At 40.5% G+C, this 15,557-nt stretch overlaps 1 protein-coding gene across 6 annotated transcripts in view; it reads right to left on the minus strand.

Annotated features, from left to right (window-relative positions):
- The window catches only part of LOC148803709 (uncharacterized), a 73,406-nt gene extending 58,895 nt beyond the window's left edge, over window positions 1-14,511 (minus strand). For 3 of the 6 annotated variants that reach the window (XR_016079233.1, XR_016079224.1, XR_016079229.1), the window contains exon 1: window positions 14,108-14,511. The gene's annotated coding sequence lies outside the window, so the exon portion shown is untranslated. Of the gene's footprint in view, window positions 1-6,162; window positions 6,435-13,777; window positions 13,994-14,107 lie in introns of those variants that run through there. The other 3 variants (XR_016079234.1, XM_088892624.1, XR_016079235.1) reach the window with 3 other exon arrangements.
- Between the last annotated feature and the right edge of the window lie 1,046 nt (window positions 14,512-15,557).

Consider the following 15,557-nt stretch of genomic DNA (forward strand, 5'->3'; position numbering starts at 1 on the left):
GGTGGCTTGTCTCAGCCGCCAAGGTGAGACCCAAGGCACACGCAGTGTGGGATTACTTGAACCCTTGAACCAGACCAGATTTCCAATATTGCCTTGGACCTTGGAGATTAATGGGCAAAACTAGAAAGTTACACCTGACCCCTACACCCGATTATGGTACTACACTAGGTGTCGGATTGGGCTGTCTTTGATATGCCAATCAGTGAGATCCTTAGTGGGGGTCAAAACCTGGGTATGTTGGGACAGTCTGAGAATTCATCTGAGTGGGTGATCAAAGTGACGTGATCAGCCCCTTTGTCGGACAAAAGTAATGATCGGGGATGCACTCTCTCTGATGGAAACCAAACCACCGGAAGTTGATTTCAATCATTGGAATTTGTTTTGCAAAATCTATATATATGATATATAGATATGTATGGTTTCAAAATGTTTGCAAATGGTTTTAATTCCTGGGATCCATATGAGTAGAGAGTGCAACACTGTTCCTTGTAGCCGAGGGAGAGGTCCTCTCTTGTCGGGCAGTGCTTGATCATTATGGGCTGAGAGGTTAAGTGTAAGGCCATTTGGGATAATACTTGATGGGCTAATCTTGCACCTGCCCACAGTCCCTAGGTTTTTATAAGATGGTTTGGCCCAGGGACCACTTAGTGTAAGTGTTGGGCCCATAGGGTCCATGTGATGGGCTCAAGGGGTTCACTGGGCTCTCCAGTGAATTCGGCTAGGCCTTGTAACAGAGGCTGGGTCGAACCCATGTGGCTGGTGTGTAGATCAATGCTTGGGTCCCACACCATACAAAGAAGCCCAACTGGGCAGCAGTTTGGAAGACTTTTGAGCACTTAATTCTTATTGGGCCTAAAGCCCATTTCGAACTGGGCTGATTTGATCAGTCATTAACAAGGGGCGGATCTGAGATTAGGATGAGCCCAAAAGCTTATCTAATCTGCATATAAGATTAAGAAGAGTCCTAAACCAAATACAGATTTGGATAAGGGCAACTCTTGATATGATTAGGAGTTTTTCTTAATCATTAAGCAACTAGAGGAAACCCTAAATCGAATTACAAGAATTCGAACCCTAGGGATTTTGTAGAACACTCTGTAGCTTTGAGATAGGATCTCAGAAACCCTAGAGAAGAAAAAGCAATTCGCCATCTTCTTCTCTAGCTTTCTCCTTCAGCAGCCGCCACCTACTACTGCAGTTCAATTTCTCAGTGAGAGAAAGATCAAGAAAGAGTTCCTTATATAAGTCTTTGTTGAAAGGTTGATTCAATTCGGTGTTCATTGTTTCCAGAGGATTCTTGTGAAGGAATCAGTGTGTAGGACGCACTCTGTTGGTTCTGTTCCACAGTTGTTGTGTCATCTATAGTAGGAGCAGATCTTGGTGTCTTCTTTGGGCGTGAACACCAACTTTGGGAGATATTATTTCTCTGGATCAGGTATAATCTCTCCCTTATCTTTTGGTTCAGATCTGGTTCAGTTCTGGTTCAAGCAAGATCCTTGAATCTTGATTCTAAAATCAGGGAATGCGATTCTCAGTTGGAAGGTAGGTAGGAAATTTTTGAAATTCGCCCACCCGTTCCGCAACAGATTTGGCGTCCATACGATGGATCCTACCATCCCTTTCACCTGTCACGAGGCAGATCCTGGTTTCTCGAGGAATTGTGGGCTGGGTATCACGAGGGGCGGAGAGGCCTTGTCTCGAGTTCACACATTGAACCCCCAACTGGTTATCTTCTCACGAGCCGTCATTCTCTCGTTGTGAGTAGCGAGGAGGATTAGGTTGACTATCCACAGACCTACTTCTGACATTTCCTTGTAAGGTTGGTGGAGTGTGCTGATCATCTCTCCTCCCATGAGGCGAGACCTGACTCCTGATAGGAATCGATGTTTGTGAGATCTCTTCGCCCTGATGGGGATATCGTTTGATGTTCCGGTTAATCCCAAGGCGATTCGGGTTCTGACCATGATGGGGCCCTGGGTGCCGAGGTGGGATCGGCTGCTGGTTTGGCTGTAATGGAGGGAACTGGTGTTGATACTGCTGGTAGAAGTAATACTGTTGGTACTGCTGAAAATACTGGAACTATTGCATCTGGATTTGAATAGCCCGGACGCATTGAATGAGGTCGTTGAACTGGGAATGCCCAACTCCGGGAGGAACCATAGAGAGCTCAGAGAAAGTTGTGCCCACCACTGGGGGAAGTGGGGCACTCACTTCCGGTGGTGCAGTCAAAGATGGGACTCCGGGCGCTGTGAGCGTAATGGTGAACTGACCGATGCACATCGTAGGAGCTTAGGGGAAGGTTGGCTACTGGGCTTGCCCCCCGGTGGTGTTCATCTTGACGCTTTTCCCGGTGTGGCTGGAGGATGCCATTGAGGTTGAGGTTAAGCTTGAAACTGCAAAGAGATAGGAAGACCTTTCGATTGATTTCCCATAGACAACATCAATTGATGGTGTGTGATCTGGCTACTCCTAGATGGAGGGCGATCCGAAATGCAGATGGACAACGAGCTGGATCAATCTGCAAAACAGTGTATCAAAGAACCCGGGGTAGCTAGCCCGGTGAGGTTGCTACGATGCTTAAGTCAGTAATTATGCTGTGAATGCGAGCTGAATGCTTAAGAGCTTGAGTGCTAGTGAGTAGAGTAATCACGCGTACCTTTGCCTGGAGATTTCGAGTCTTTATATACTGGAGTAGCCGTGGGCTTTACGAAAGAGCTCCAGGTGTTAGACAGTTTTGTATGCCCTTAGCTTCAATCAGAATGATGTACATTATGAGTTTATTGTAAATGAATAAAAGTACATATTTGATTCATGTTCCCTTGGTATGTTTCTATGTAATACCCTTAAACTAGACACTTAATGAGACTTGTGTTAGTTTAGAATATTCACAGCCAGTGGGTCAGTCTGGGGAGACCTATCTTGATAAGGCTGACATTGATGTGTCACCAAGTCGGTTGGGGTGGCCTGTCTCAGCTGCCAGGGTGAGACCCTAGGCACATGCAGTGTAGGATTAATTGAATCTTTGAACTGGACCAGATTTCCAGTATTGCCCTGGACCTTGGAGATTAATGGGCAAAACTGGAAAGTTACACCTGACCCCTAGACTCGATTATGATACTACACTAGGTGTCGGATTGGGTTGTCTTTGATGTACCAATCAATGAGATCCTTAGCGGGGGTCAAAACCTGGGTATGTTGGGATAGTCTGAGAATTCATCTGAGTGAGTGATCATAGTGACTGAATCAGCCCCTTTGTCGAACAAAGGTAATGATCGGGGATGCACTCTCTCTGATGGAAACCAAGACTATCGGCAGCCGATTTCAATCGTTGAGATTTGTTTTGCAAAATATATTTTATATGAGATATAAAAGTATATATATTATGGTTTCTAAAATGTTTACAAATGGTTTTAATTTCCGGGATCCATATAAAGTAGAGAGTGCAACACTGTTCCTTGCAGCCGAGGGAGAGGTCCTCTCTTGTCGGGCAGTGTTTGATCATTATGGGCTGAGAGGTTGAGTGTAAGACCATTGAGGATAATACCTGATGGGTTAATCTTGCATCTACCCATAGTTCCTGGGTGCTACAAGGTGGCTTGGCCTAGGGACCACTTAAGGTAAGGGTTGGGCCCATAGAGCCCATTTGATGGGTTTCAAGGGGTGCACTGTCCATAATAGTATATTCGGCCAGGCCTTGTAACAAAGGCTGGGCCGAACCCATGTGGCTGATGTGTAGATCAATGCTTGAATCCCACGCCATACAAGGAAGCCCAACTGAGCAGTAGTTAGGAAGGCTGAGTGAGCACAAAACCTTAATGGGCCTAAAGCCCATTTCAAACTTGGCTAATTTAATGAGTTAAATATGGGGCAAATTCTGAGATGGATTAGCAGATAGGATAGGGTCTTAACCCTATCCACTTAGAGAGTCCAGATTTGAATGTGATTCAGATCTGGAAACCTCCTAATGAGATTAAGAGAAGGCTGATCTAATCTGCAGATAAGATAAGGATTTATCCTTATCACCTAAAGGGATGTCTGATCCAAATATGATTTGGATCAGCAACTCCTATTTGGATTAGGATCTGATCATTTAGGGTTACAAAAGAAGGAAGGGGTGGCAACCTTTAGAAGACACACATTCACATCTTCTTGAGAGCTGAAAACACATAAGAAAGAATTAAGCAACCCTGCAGAATTCTTTCTTGCCGAGTCCTTTTTCTTGCCACCTACCTTGCCAGTTCGATCTCTAGTTCAGTGGGAGAAGTCAAGAATTGATCTTGATATCAGTTCTTTGTGAAATGACTGATAGAAATCTGTGCTCACGTGCCATCCTGCTGTTTCTTGCGAAGGACTAGGTTCTTGGAGAAGAACACTGTTGATTCTGCTCCATCCTGCACTGCACCATCTTCAGTGGGAGCAGTATTTGGATTCTTCCTTGGGCGTGAACACCTCCATTGGGAGATATTAATTCTCCGTATCAGGTATAATTCTCTCCTACTGCTTTTGTTCAGATCTGGTTCAGTTTATGGCTCAAGATTGATCATTGAAAATATGATTTTCTAAATAGGGAATTCGATTCCCAGTTGAAAGGGAAAGAAATTTTTGAAATTCGCCCACCTTATTCCGCAAGATTTGAGCGTCCATACGATGGATCTCTCATCCCTTCACTGGGGGAAGTGGGGCGCTCACCTGTGTGGTGCTCGGTGGTGTAGTAAATGATGGGACTCCGGGCGCTATGAGCGGAATGGTGAATTGACCGATGCACATCATAGGAGCTTAAGGGAAGGTTGGCTGCTGGGCTTTCCCCCCGGTGGTGTTCATCTCGACGATTTTCCCGGTGTGGCTGGAGGATGCCATTGACGTTGAGGTTAAGCTTGAAATAGTAAAGAGATAGGAATAACCTTTCGATCGATTTTCCACAAACGACGTCAATTGATGGTGCGCGATCTGGCTACTCCTAGCTGGAAGGTGATCCAAAATGTAGATGGACAGTGAACTGGATCAATCTGCAAAGCAGTGTATCAAAGAACCCAGGGTAGCTAACCTTGCGAGGTTGCTCCGATGCTTAAGTTAATAATTATGCTGTGAATGCGAGCTGAATGCTTAAGAGCTTGAGTGCTAGTGAGTAGAGTAATCATGCATACCTTTGCCTGGAGATTTCGAGTCATTCTATATTGGAGTAGCCATGGGCTTTATGAAAGAGCTCCGGATTCTCTAGGTTGTAGAGATAAGGTCGGTTCCATTTTTGAAGGAGAGTAGTACGTGGATGAGGCTTATCGTCTACCCCTGATTCAGGTGGAACTAGGATGAATTATTATTGTGATCTCGGGAGTTTCGGGATCTACTGGCTTTGTGACCCCAAGAGATTTGGGATCTGTTGGGGAGGCCTTCAGAGTTGTTTATACGATGCTTTGACTCGCTAGCTCCAAGCTGGAATTTCGATTCTTCAGTCCCGACCTGGATTGGATGCCAAGGTGCCTCTACACCGAGGCACGTTTTGGGCCGAGGTGGCTGGATACCTAAACTGCGGATATTGCGAACTGGGCTTGCCTGGCTGAGTTGTCATCCTTCAATTAGATCGCGCTTACGTGTCCCCTTCCTGTTAGGTCATTAACTCATATAAAAATGGCTAGTATAACTTTTCTCCCATATTAATAACTTCATGTTTTGGTGATTTACATGTTACCAAATTAGCCAAAATTTGAGAAGGAAGTAGAAGTGGAAATTTTTTCCTCAGGAAGATATGAAAAATCCAAACCAAGCTATTATCATATGTTAGCTAGCTACAATTCTACTGGCAAGTTCAGCAAATGTGTACAGCCACATAACGCACGGCAATATCAAGATTCATCAGCTCAGCTAAAACCTTACATTTTGCCGATAATTGAGCAATAATCAAACCGTTTTTTGTCGATACATGCAAGATACTATCACATTTGAATAATTGTATGAAATATACAAGGAGAATAAAAAAAGGAGCTAAACATGGGTTGAGCACACAATCAAGAGTCAAGATAGCCACAGTACATTCCATCCTGCATATGTATATGTGTGCATGCAATGATGTGGATATTACAGTTATGGGAAACAAAACATCAAGTACAAGTACAACATCTAGAATACTTAACGATTATCTGGATATTTGAGTTACTATGATCATACCTCAGAGCTAGAGTAATCATGGGCAGGTTTCATTTGGGCATCTTTGTCTGAAGTTGTTGTTCTGCGTGCAACATTTCTTGTTTGAGGTCCTCTTGTCTCATCTAGAGCAGATTTCAGAACAGCTTTGCCCTTTCCTTTTGAAGAACTTGCATTACTATCTTGAGCCTGGTCCTTCCTAGATGCACCTCCAATAGTCACCGATGATCTGGATCTGGTGGAATGGTGACGAGTGGAAGAAGGTGTAGATGGTGATGGTGATGAAGCACCAGCTCCTGCAAGTGTTGTACCAGGCTCAGAATTTCCTGAAGATGCCAAGGGTTTCGGTGCAGGTTCACCTCGCTGAATTCTTGGCCAAAGAAATTCTTTTACAGTAGCTAAACTTGCAAGGGGATCAATCAACACAATGTTTGACGAATAATCACAAAGAGATTTTGTTGGAAAATGGGGTCACTGTAACTTTGGAGGAGAAGCTCTGAGGCGCGTCTGAAAACACTCTCTTTAGAATGTTACTTGCCCCCACTCAGTTTCACTGAGTTTGCTGTTGGGTTACAGGCAAATCCGTTCCCAAGATACAATAGAGCCTTGGGCGAGAATCTACAACCAGCAAAGTTGAAGAATCTCTAGAGAAACCTTCTATGAGACTATAGTAGACCAGACTGAGAGAGAGAGAAAGTGGATTTCGAAAATGTGTGTTTTGAAGTCTAATTCATGCTCCTTAAATAGTTTATGAAGAAGTATGAAGAAAAGGTAGGTGTTGGTTCAGAGAAGGCACCTTGAACAGTCACAATTTCAAACATTGTGACTATTTAAAAAGTAGTTAACAGTTAATGACTACTTACTTTGAATTGTGCTTTTTGATCACACCCGATCGAATCGTGATCGTTGATCTCATCAACGATGATCAAAGATCAGCATCGCACCAAAACCAAAGCTGCCCTTCGCGAGTCATGCGGGTGCGTGCGTAGTGCGAGCAAAGTGCACCTCTAAAGCGCCTCATTGCACCGCACACGTGTGCGTGCGTGTTGCAAGGTGTCAAACCCCCATACTCTCCTCTACTATTTCTAAAGAGTGTAAATCAGCTCCTATTAAAATATTGAAAACAAAGCTTATAATTTTCCAATGTGGGACAAATTCAAAACTGGGTTTTGTAAGAGAAAAACTAATTTTTCAATCAAGTGTGCAGGTGCAATTTCTCATGTAATTGACCAATCAAATCCATTGGATTTAATCTCTTATGAGATTAAAATCCAACAATCCCCCACATTGATTGATCAATTACATAGTTCTCTCTCAATCCAAACTACTATGACACAGTTATGCATACAAAAGGTGTTTATCAACTTAAACCTTTTGTTAGTATAGATATCTCAGAGCCTTGTCAAAGTTATTGGTGGTAAGACATTAAACCAATTACTTTCAAGATAGACCGGAGACACCTATACACACAAAAATGTCTAGTCTCTATAAGAGTTTCAAGTTTTGCTCAGCACTGTTATGGCCATGTGCTTCTTTCCCGGTTTCATGAACAATCCCGAGAGAAAACCCAAACTCTCATGAGAAGCGGCACCACTTCTATGTTCACATAGGTGAAGTTCCACTATGTGTTCCGTTATTTGACACATTTCAGAACTCATTAAGAGTTTAACTCAACATTTCATCATAATGGACAGCATTGTTTATGTTGTGATGGGAAATTTCTCAATGTCAGTGCTAACAATCACATTGCTGTAACTTGTTGTTATCCATTAAACCCAATACTGATGGTTTTTCAGTTCAGGTTGGGTTACCATTACAGGTGACTAAGTAAAGGGTTTTAATCTCATATCTTTGGTTGTCATTCTTACAAATTCTCTGGCCAAGCCCTTGGTAAGAGGATCAATTAAGTTTTTACTTGACCTCACATAGGTTATAGTGATGCCTCCATCTTGAATCAGTTGCCTAATAAATTCATGTCTCAGACTTATATGTCTGGACTTACCATTGTAGGTACCACTGTAGGCTCTTGACAGAGTTGTCTCACTATCACAGTAAATGGAAATTAGAGGCATAGGACTATGCCAAAGTTTTATATCCAATAATAAATTCCTAATCCATTCAGCCTCTTTTCTTGTAGCCGCTAAGGCTATGAATTCAGATTCCATGGTCGAGTGAGATATACAAGTTTGTCTCTTGGATGCCCAAGAGATCGCACCCCTACCAAGGACGAAAATCCATCCAAAGGTGGACTTGTTATCTCCATTACTGGCAATCCAACTTGCATTAGTGTACCCTTCTAGTACAGTTGGATAATCACAATAAAACAAGCCAAGTTCCAAGGTTCTCTTGAGATACCTAAGAACTCTCTCAATTGCATTCCAGTGCTCTGCACTGAGATTACTTGTAAACCGACTGAATTTATTTACTACAAATGCAATATCAGGTCTAGTACAAAGCATAGCATACATTAAGCTTCCTACTACACTAGCATACTCAAGTTGTGCAATTGTTTTACCAATATTTTCTACTAGCTTTATACTAGAATCATATGGTGCGTTATATTCTTTAAACCCTAAATGCTTAAATTTCTCAAGTACTTTCTCAATATAATGTGATTGGCTTAATGCTTAATGCATAGCCCCTATTATGCTTTTTAACTTTTATTCCCAATATGGTATCTACTTCTCTTAAATATTTCATCTTGAAGACAGATGATAAGTAGTTTTAGTTTCATTTATGCCAACCATATTTGTATCCACAATAAGCATATCATCAACATAAAGACATACAATTATTCCATAATTTTCAGTGAATTTTGAGTAGATGCATCTATCAGCACTATTATGTTTAAAACCAAAAGCTAGAATGCAAGAATCAAATTTCTCATGCCACTATTTAGGTGCTTGTTTTAATTCATATAGTGATTTAACCAGTTTACAGACTTTCTTCTCATTTCCAAGAAGAACAAATCATTTTGGTTGTTCCATATAAACATCTTCACTCTTCATTTAAATCACCATTTAAGAAAGCATTTTTAACATTGATTTGGTGAACAGATAAATGATAAATGGATGCTAATGCTATGGGTGTTCTAATAGAAGTTGTTCTAGCCACAGGTGCATAGGTGTCAAAGTAATCAATCCCTTCCTTTTGACTAAATCCTTTGGCTACCAATCTAGCCTTAAAAGTTTGTATAGTTCCATCAGTGTTGTATTTTCTTCTAAACACCCATTTACATTTTATTGGTTTTGATCATGGATGCAGGTCTACTAGTACCCATGTATTATTTGACATTATTGAATCCATTTGATCATTTATAGCTTCCTCCCAAAAGGCAGCATTTCTAGAGGTCATGGCCTCATTGTAGGTTTCTGGATCATTTTCAATGTTTAGGACAATATGTATCTTATTTAAAATATTCTCTCTATCAGCCTCAACCAAAAATACAATTGACTGAGTAGAGATAAAATCTGAACCTAAGTGTTTCTCTGTTCTTTGTCTTTGACTTCTTCTAGGTCCTATTGTAGGTGTTACAGTTGTGTCATTTCTTCTTTCAGTTCCATTATTATCAATAGGTATTGAGATACAAGTCTCTTTCAGGTTCTCTGTCATTTTCTATGGATTCATTTTCTGTAGATTCAGAACAGTTTATTTTCAAAGAATTCAACATCTCTTGTTTCAATTATTATGTTGGACTCTAAGTCTAGAAGCCTATAGGCCTTGCTATGTTCTGCATATTCAACAAACATACTTCTCTTAGCTCTGAGTCCTAGCTTGGTTCTTTTAGGATCTGGAACTCTATAATATGCTAAGCACCCCCACACTTTTAGATATGCTAAATTAGGTTTTCTTCCTATCCATAATTCATATGGGCATTTGTTATTAACTCTAGAAATAATTCTGTTATGTAAATGACAGGCTGTTAGGAGTGCTTTCCCCCATAGGTTTAAGGGTGCATTAGCTTTTAACAACATGTAGTTTATCATTTCTGTAAGTGTTCTATTTTTCCTTTCGGCTAGGCCATTCTATTGAGGGGTATAGGGAGCAGAACACTGATGTATTATTCCAAATTCTTCACAGAAAGAATTAAACTCATTTTTAAAGTATTCAGCACCCCTATCACTTCTAAGGATTTTAATTTTCTTTTCTAGTTGATTTTCAACTTCAGTCTTGTACAGTTTAAACATGTCAAAGGTTTCATCCTTAGTTCTGATAAGCTAGACATAGGTGTACCTAGAAAAGTCATCTATAAATGTTATGAAGTATCTCTTACCTCCTCTAGATAATACACTATTGAGTAAACAAATGTCAGAATGAATTAGTTCTAGAAGTTGAGAATTTCTCTCAACACTAGGGAAATGTTTCTTAGCCATTTTAGATTTTACACTTCTCACATTTTTTCAGTTGATTCATTACTGTAAGCAATTATACCAAGTTTGCTCATGTTCTTTATGGATTTAAAATTCAAATATGCTAATCTATCATGCCATAAAGAGAAAGAATCAACAACATAAGCAGAAACTTTTCCTTCATTAATACTCAATTTGACATACCATTACAACCATATCTCTTTCCAACAAACATCCCATTCTTGGATAAGATTAGTTTGTCGGATTCAAAAACAACTTTTAATCCCCTCTTACAGACAAGATTTACTGAAACCAAGTTCTTTCTAATGTCAGGAACATGGAGAACATTCAAGAGAGTTAGTGTCTTTCCGAAGGTGAAGTTCAACTCTACACTACCTCTTCCAACAACTTTGGCACATGTTTGGTTTCCCATCTGTACCTCCTAGCCATCAGTCACTTCTTCATATGTCTTGAACAAGGACTTGTCCTTGCAAACATGGACTGTGGCGCCTGAATCAAACCACCATCCAGAAGATGATTTTACCATGTTGAATTCAGTAATCATGGCCACTAGATTGTCTTCTACCATGTTTGCAAACTTGGTTCTGCCTTTTCGATGTCGGCAGACTCGGGCATAATGCCCCATCTTTCCACAAACATAGCAGGATCCTTTTTTATTGTTTCTCTTTTTGAAGTTCCCATCCTTCTTCTTTACTTGTAATGCATGGTTAGTCTTCTCCGATCCGTTTTCCACAAAATTGACCTTAGAGTTCAGCATATCAGCCAGGGTCTTATCCCTACTGTCTCTAATCTGAGACTCTTCTTCAATACGAAGGTGTTGCTGAATTTGCTCCAAGGTAAGTTCTTCAACGTTGTGCATACGCTTCTCCCTATAATCCTTCCAAGAGGGTGGAAGTTTGACAATGATTGCTCCCACTTGGAGAGATTCAGGAAAGATGATGTCAAGGGATCGAATTTTGTTGACTATCATCTGTAGTTCATGAACTTGCTCCAGTATGGGTTTATGGTCATTCATGGTGAAGTCAAAGTATTTTGCAATAAGATACTTATTCATACCTGCTTCTTGCACCTTGTATTTGAACTCCAGGGCCTTCCAGATTTATTTTGGAGATGTAAGTTCCTTGTAAAAGTTGTAGAGCCAGTCTGATAAGGCATTCAGTATGCGTCATTGGCACAAAAGTGAGTCATCTTCTCGTTTTTCTCTTTCCTTCTTTAGTTTTTCCGAGTATTTGTCAATGGGTTCAGGAAGTGATTGCAGATTCGGGTCCAACAGGTAGTATAGTTTTAGTGTGGTCAGAAAGAAGATCATCTTCTCTTGCCATCGGCTGAAGTTTGCTCCATCGAACGGGTCTAGTCGAACAAGATCTTGGTTCATCATCTTGATCGAAGTCATGCTTGCTTCCGCCTCCATTGCAGAATAACATTCTAAAATTGTTGGAAAATGGGGTCACTGTAACTTTGGAGGAGAAGCTCTGAGGCGCGTCTAAAGACATTGTCTTTAGAACGTTACTTGCCCCCACTCAGTTTCATTGAGTTTGCTGTTGGGTTACAAGCAAATCCATTCCTAGGATACAACAGAGCCTTGGGCGAGAATCTGCAACCAGCAAAGTTGAAGAATCTCCGGAGAAACCTTCTGTGAGACTGTAGCAAACCGGACTGAGAGAGAGAGAGAAAGTTGATTTCAAAAATGTGTGTTTTGAAGTCTGATTCTTGCTCCCTAAATAGTTTATGAAGAGGTATGAAGAAAAGGTAAGTGCTGGTTCAGAGAAGGCACCTTGAACAATCACAATTTCAAACATTGTGACTGTTTAAAAAGTAGTTAACAGTTAATGACTGTTGACTTTGAATTGTGCCTCTTGATCACACCCGATCGAATTGTGATAGTTGTTCTCATCAACGGTGATCAAAGGTCAGCATCGCACCAAAACCAAAGCTGCCCTTCGTGAGCCATGTGGGTGCATGCATAGTGCGAGCAAAGTGCGCCTCTATAGTGTCTCATTGCGCCGCACACACGCATGCGCATTGCGCAGTATCAAACCCCCATACTCTCCTCTACTATTTCTAAGAAGTGTAAATCAGCTCCTATTAAAATACTGAAAACAAAGCTTATAATTTTCTAGTGTGGGACAAATTCAAAACTGGGTTTTGTAAAAGAAAAGCTAATTTTTCAATCAAGTGTGCAGGTGCAATTTCTCATGTAATTGACCAATCAAACTCATTGGATTTAATCTCTTATGAGATTAAAATCTAACAGATTTGTCTCCTTGAGCTCTACAAAGACATAGCTTGAATGGCTGAGCCAATACAGTCAGCCCAGATGAGAGACGTGCACTTCCACTGGATGACCTAGAGGAATGGCTCGGTACAACTGGAAAACGCTCCAAAGAAGACAGGGAATTTTGAAGCTTCTGAACCAAGACAGTCATAGGAGTTTCATTCCCTTCATTAACACCAGCAGGAGGAGCAACAGAAATAAAAGACTTGAATCTTTTTAAGTGCTTGTTGTCGAAACCTAGGCAAATTAGCTTATGCTATTCTCTCCTTGGAAAAGGTTCCACAAGAAAAGTAGTTCAGCAAAGCTGCAACAACTCCTCTACCAATGAACTCAAATGTGGAAACACCATCTCCTTTACTCAGTTCTGCTAGCATCTCAGATATCACTCCAATCAAGTGTTCCTCTGTATTAGCTGAAAGGTCAGCTAGGCGAGGGCCAGAAGCCTTTAATTTACCCTTTGATTTAGTCTTTTGATCATCAACACAAGCACTCAACTTCGAACATAGGTTTTTCAAGCATAGAAGGTCATCAGTTACACCGACTTCAGCTGCCTTGCTATCTGCCGAAAAATATTTATCTTTAAAAGCTTTTGCACAAACACTTACGGTTGTACGAAGCTAGAATTAACAGTTTGGATTTCTACTGATGCTGGCGGTGAACCAACACTGCCAGGTGTAACACTTTTTGATTCTTCCAAGGGATTTACATATGCATTTGAATAACCACTGCGTTGCTGATAGCACCTGGAACGTGATGATGTTCCAGGTACATAATCATCTTTTTCAACAGAAGATGATTGGACAATAACTGTATTTTGAAGAATCAGTTAATATAAATGTATCTACAGCATGAACCACCCCCTCTCACAAACATCTTGGAAATTGTTTCAGGAAGCTTTTCCATAAGAATCTCTGCTATCTGAAGGGCAGGAATCAATACTTGTGGATCTTTCCACGCTAAAACACCAGCTAAGAAACTGGGAGGTCAAACAATAGATAACCAAAAAATAAAGTTCTTAAATATGCACGACAAAAAAAATACAAACTGAATAATATTTGCACAAAGAATAAATCAATGCAAGCACCTTGACATGTTTGTTGCACTTAGTAAAGACTGAATCATATCTGCTAGTTGTGCTAAAATACATCAATTTTCCAATAACCGACAAACATTTGTGGCGAACTGGACCATTCATACTAGATCCATAGATCTGCTCAGCAAAAGGGGAGTAAAATAATAAAAAAGTATGAACTCTATTATCTATTTAATTGAAGGGACCGGTTAAAGCCTCTTAGCACAAAATAAAACCCTTGGAGCAACTAACCTGTATCAGAACAGAAAGAAGATCCATTCCAAATTGCTGCAGGAGCTCAGGTCCAAATGGTTGGGGTCCGTTTAGGAGCAGTTTTGGTAACTGGTATCATCTTGGCTACCATATTCTGGCATGTAGACAACTCTCGGCATCCAAGAGAGACTGGGATTCTTTGCCTTCGCCATGTCGACGACATTCTACACCTGCGGAGAGGCGATGCCAGTGTTCCTGCATGAGCAGTACATCTTCATGAGAGAGACAGCTTATAATGCATATCGTCCTCAATCTCAGTCTCTAGAAAAACAGGGGGAAGAGGAGATGGTCTTATCTACCGCTCTAAGCGGGCGGTGACGATATGGAGGGAGAGAGAAAAACAGGGGGATTAAGTGATGGAAAGAAAGAAAAATCTCAATACGTGTCTGTCATGCAATGAGTATACGAAAAGAAAAAAAAATGGTGAGAAGAATGAGAAAAGATGAAAACAAAGAAAAATCTCAATACGTGTCTGTCATGCAATAGATACACGTACGAACTGTTTGAGACAAAAAGGAAAAATGGTGAGAAGAATGAGACACATTTGTGAGAGACGGAGAGATTGTTCAACAGTAAGATTTCATTTAGCCAAAGGGGAGGGCGCTCATTTCATATGGAAGTAAATAAATATATATATATATTTATATTTGATTACAATTAATAAAATTTAAGATGGTTGTTCTTCCATATGGAAGTAAATTTTGAGATTAAAAAAAAATATCAAAACAAAATCCTCATCTTTGGTGTTAAATTACTTTTTTCCTTTTAGCCATTCAAACAAAATCCTCCCCTCCAGGGAGGAACAAGAATAACTTTTCGTGGCTAAAATCGAAAATCAAGGCGTTTGATGCATTGCAATGGCTCGATCAAAAAGTCACTTCAACTAATTCATGATTGGGGCCATAGACCTTGATTTTCTTGTTTCAGATATACGAAGATTACTGTTGAGAATGGAATTATAAAAGGAGAGGATGAGAGGAAGAGAAAATTGGAGAGAGAGATGAACAATGGCCAAAGTTCCACAGTTTGAAAAAGACAGATAGAAATGCTTGCTAGGTTGTAGCAGTGATGTGCCTAGCTAACGCCCAAGGGTTCACTGTTAAAATTAAGTTTGAAAATGATTAGATCGGGTGTGTTGTGAAATATATGATTAAAAATCCATATGATCCAAAATTTAGCCCAAGACATCTCTCCACCGTTAGACATACGTGAATGTATTTGAGGGGAGGTCTTAGTCCAACTTAAATAGAGAGGGGATGTTTCGTATTTACGAGAAACCTCAATAGAGGTTTAAGTATTTTAAACCCCACCCCCAAAAAACTACCAGTCATTAGTAATTCCTAAAGTCATTATCAACAAGTTGGCTAAGCAAGCTATACTTATTTCTTATATGTATATATGGTATTTTGCCCCATCTTTTTTCTATGAG

Source organism: Nelumbo nucifera, chromosome 1, assembly GCF_055504915.1.
Source record: "Nelumbo nucifera cultivar China Antique chromosome 1, China Antique-T2T, whole genome shotgun sequence".
Lineage (NCBI taxonomy): Eukaryota > Viridiplantae > Streptophyta > Magnoliopsida > Proteales > Nelumbonaceae > Nelumbo > Nelumbo nucifera.